Consider the following 4,728-nt stretch of genomic DNA (forward strand, 5'->3'; position numbering starts at 1 on the left):
CTAGCAGTTCGAAAACAAGAAACTGCAAGTAGATAAATAGGTACCACTTCGGTGGGAAGGTAACAGCGTTCCGTACGCCTTGGTGTTTAGTCATGCTGGCCACATGACCATGGAAACATCTTTGAACAGCACTAGCTCTTTGGCTTTGAAACAGAGATGAGCACTGCCCCCTAGAGTCGGATTCAACTAGCTTTTGAGCAAGGAAAACCTTTACCTTCTAAGACTCTGGAAGATATGTAGTAAGGGATCAAGAGATCCTTAATGCATTTGAAAACTAAATATTTCCTGCTGCGCTGTAACATTTCCTGGATAGAACCCCTCTGCCCCCAACTGGTATGGGGAAAAATTTCTAAACAAATCAGACTAAAGAGGCTGAAATTCCTAGCCAGGGGCATTAGTAAACTCAAATGATGGATAAGTAATCATTGGTCCAGGTAAATCATTGATCTATGGTTGCCAGCCTCCAGGAAGGCCCTGGAGCCCCCCCAGAATTACAAGCAGGCCCGTAGCCAGGGTTTTATGGCTTGTGGGGCAAAACATTTCCTGGTGGGCTGTCAGCTCCAATCTGCCCCCCCCCCGCGAGCCTGACCGCCGGCCACCATCCCTCTCCATCCCCTCCTGCAAGATTTAAAAGGCCCTCCAGCTGATCAGGGGGGAGCACGTGGCCGCTGATCAGCGGGAGGGCCCTTTCAATCTGGCAGGAGGGGAGGGAGAGGGGCACCAGCCATCCCCTGCTTCTTCCCAAAAGCATTTAAAGGATCCTGTCAAATCCTTTTAAGAAGTGGGGGGGGCATGCACGGCCTCCCCCCCAACTCATCTCAAAAAAATCTTCCCAAAAAACCACTTGTGGTGCTGGCCCTTTAAGGAAGGGGGGAGAGCCCCCAATAGCCCCATTGAAGCTATGGGCCAGACTACAAGTGATCTCCGGAGTGACTACAGAGATCAGTTCCCCTAAAGGCAGCTTAAGAGGGTGGACTCGATAGCCCCACATCCCGGCTGAGCTCCCTCTCCTCCCCACACTCTGCCCTCCCCGGGGCCATTACCCCCAATCAGTGTTCCCTCTAAGCTGAGTTAGAGTGAGCTAGCCTTCCAAAGTAGCCATTTTCTCCAGAGGAAGCAATCTTTGTAGTCTGGAAATCAGTTGTCATCTTGGGAGTTCTCCAGGCCCCTACAGACCGTAAGTCCCACGCTAGGGATGCCAGCCTCCAGGTGAAACCTGGGGGTCCACTAGTATTACACCTCGTCTCCAGACCACAGAGTTCAGTTCCCCTGGAGAAAATGGATGCTTTGGAGGGTGGACTCTGTGGCATTGTATCCCACTGAGGTCTCTGTCCTCCCCCAGGCTCCACCCCCAAATCTCCAGAAGTTTCCCAGCCTGCATCTGACCAACCTACCCCCATCCCCTGCCAATCGTCAGGGGGGACCCAGCAACCCTCAGCTTGAGAGGGGCCAGTGCTGAAAGCAACCCTGTTTCCCACTGAATTTTTCTAGCTTCTTCAGACCCAAACAGACTCCTGTTAGAAAGTTTCTCGTGTGGCAGGGCTGGGAAAGATTCATCTATAACACTACAAGCCGGCGTGGATCAAAGTAGACGGTAAAGGAAATGGAGATCTCTATCATATTTTTTTAAATTATTAACAGATGTACTGGCGGGAGGGTTCTGGTCAGGGGTGTGGTGGCGGCAGCTGAGTGAACATTTTTTCTCTGGACCACTTGTGCCTCAAGTCCCAACTCTGACCAGTTAGTGAAAGAGAAGAAGAAGAAGAAGAAGAAGAAGAAGAAGAAGAAGAAGAAGAAGAAGAAGAAGAAGAAGAGATTGGATTTATACCTCACCCTTCACTACCCAGAGGAGTCTCAGAGCAGCTTACAAACTCCTGCCCCTCCCCACAACAGACACCCCATGAGCAATGTTCCCTCTAAGCTGAGTTCATGTGAGCTAGCTCACAGTTTCTTAGCCTCCGGCTCACAGAAAGGAGGGGGGGGGGAGGCAGAGGAGGAGGAGGAGGAGGAGATTGGATTTATACCCCGCCCTTCACTTGGAGTCTCAGAGCGGTTTACAAAGTCCTCTCCCTTCCCCTCCCCACAACAGACACCCTGTGAGGGGGGTGGGGCTGAAAGAGCTCTGACAGAAATGGCTCTTTTTCAAGAACAGCTGTGCCAGAACTATGGCTTGCCCCCAAGGTCATCCAGCCAGGTGCAAGGTGGGGAATCAAACCCGGTTCTCCCAGATCAGAGTCCGCGCACTTAACCACTACACCAAACAAAAGCAGCTTTAGAAAGCAGAACCAGTTAGGGAGGCAGCAGGGACAGGAAGAGTTCCCCAGTTCAAATAAGGACGACGAAATAACCAGTTTTACATTTATTTTTGTTCCCATCTGTTTTGTTTTGTTTTTTTGTTGGGGAAAGTTTTGGTCCACCCACATCCCTTGCTGATTGTTTTGCTTATTTTAAGCACTGGGTGGTACGCAGTTTCACTTTTCCAATTTAGGCCTCATCTTGACCGTAAACAGATATCATTGGAATGGCATTGTTAGGCTGGAAGGGAAGGCAGCGTGGTATAGCCTGAGCTCACCAGACCTGCAAAGCTAAGCGGGGCTGGTACTCAGATGGGAGACGACCAAAGAGGACTCTGCAGAGGAAGGCAACGGCAACCCACCCCTGCTTCTCACCGGGCTAGAAAGCCCCTTCCTGGGGTCACCATAACTCAGTTGCAACTTGATAGCACTTACCTGCGTACTGTGATGCTACAACTGTGCCAGCTCTTCCCTAAGAGTAAGTCCCATTGAATAAAATGGGACCCACTTCTGAGTCTATGTGCTTAGGATTGATCTCCTTCCCACTCCCACAAGTAATGGACTTCTGCTGTTGTAGTAGTGTATACTATTTTAAAAAGAAAAATGCATACATTTAACAGGGAAATCTTGGCATAAGGCAACAGAAAACAACATGAAAAGGAGAATGCACAGGTTTGATTCTCATAAAAAGATTAAGTGAAATCAAAATACACCTAGTAAGCTGGTAAAGTTCAACAGCATCCCTATTTTAAAAAAGAATTCTGAAGGAGGAGGAGGAGGAGGAGGAGATTTATACCCTGCCCTTCACTTGGAGTCTCAGAGCAGTTTACAATCTCCTTTCCCTTCCCCTCCCCACAACAGACACCCTGTGAGGCAGGAGAAGAAGAAGAAGAAGAAGAAGAAGAAGAAGAAGAAAAAGGTCGAGGAGGAGAAGGAGGAGAAGGAGGAGGAGGAGGAGGAGGAGGAGGAGAAGGAGAAGGAGAAGAAGAAGGAGAAGGTGAAGTAGAAGGAGAAGGAGAAGAAGGAGAAGGAGAAGAAGAAGAGGAGGAGGAGGAGGAGAAAGAGAAGAAGAAGAGGAGGAGGAGGAGGAGGAGGAGAAGATTGGATTTATACCCCGCCCTTCACTAGCCAAAGGTGTCTCAGAGCGGCTTACAAACTCCTTTCCCTTCCCCTCCCCACAACAGACGCCCTCTGAGAGAGCTCTTGACAGAAACTGCTCTTTTTCAAGTACAACTCTTATCAGAACTACGGCTTGCCCAAGGTCATCCAGCCAGCCAGGTGCAAGGTGGAGGAGTGGGGAATCAAACCCGGTTCTCCTAGATGAGAGTCCGCGCACTGAACCACGACACCAAACTGGTTTGCAACTTTCCAGTGAACTCACACCCTCTGTACAGAATGGTTTGTCATCTCACTATGAATACTTTAAATGATGTAATTTTTTTTACCTTCACTGGACCGAGGTCTGCCTTTTCCAGTCTTTCTCCATTCCACCCCTTTCCCATCCACTTGATTTAGGAACTTTTAGGAACGCTGCCCCTCTATTCTCTGTACCCTCCTACAACACTAAACTTGGTGGTTTATTTCTTTGGAGGGCGGATTTCTGGACTTGCAGCTTATTGTTCAGAGTTCCTCTGGCTTCCTGATGGAGAGCCATATTGTGTGCCTCTGAGCTGCCTTCGGACGCCTTTGCCTGTTTCTACAGCCTGGGCAGGAACAAATGCTCCGAATGTCCTTTGGTCCCCCACCCTAAGGAAGGTACCAACCAAGATGCCTTCTTTACAAAGGGCAGCTAGTTTGCTTGTTCCAGGAAGAACAAATTGCCTTTTGCAGCTGCACCGCCCCTTCCTTCTGATTTCCAGCCTAAACCAAACTCTTCAAGCTTTTTCGTAGAACAATCAGGGCATTGATCGTTAAGGGCCGAGCTTCACAGGGTGACCAAGTTCCTCCTGGCCACTGATGGGGGGGGGGCAGGGGGAGGCTTGCGAGAAGTGGACAGAGGCCTAGGTCTCATCGCTGGCAATGCGGTGATGTCGCCAGACTGTCGCTGGCATCACAGTAATGCTCCCGTATTTAGGCAAAAAGATCCACGGTCAAAGTGGCTTCTTCCATGGCGTTTCTGCTGCAACGCTGGGGAGATGATGACGTCGCTTCCAGGACTCAGTTCAGGCGCACGAGGCTCCTGCTCACAAAAAACCTCCAACTTTTAAAGGGTTCCTTAAGCAGCTGAACTCCAAGTGGCGAATTCGCCGCTTGGAGTTCAGGAGTGTGGGGCAGCAGCATCCCTGCCAGTGTTCCCTCAAAGCTGAGTGAGTGTGAGCTAGCTCACAGCTTTTTAGCCTCCGGCTCACAGATTTTTGCCTGAACTCAGGAAGGAGGGCTCCAGGGCAAACCAATTTATGCAGCAGCCAAATCGCTCGCTCACAACTTTTTTTTT

Source organism: Gekko japonicus, unplaced genomic scaffold, assembly GCF_001447785.1.
Source record: "Gekko japonicus isolate JY-2015 unplaced genomic scaffold, Gekko_japonicus_V1.1 scaffold4364, whole genome shotgun sequence".
Lineage (NCBI taxonomy): Eukaryota > Metazoa > Chordata > Lepidosauria > Squamata > Gekkonidae > Gekko > Gekko japonicus.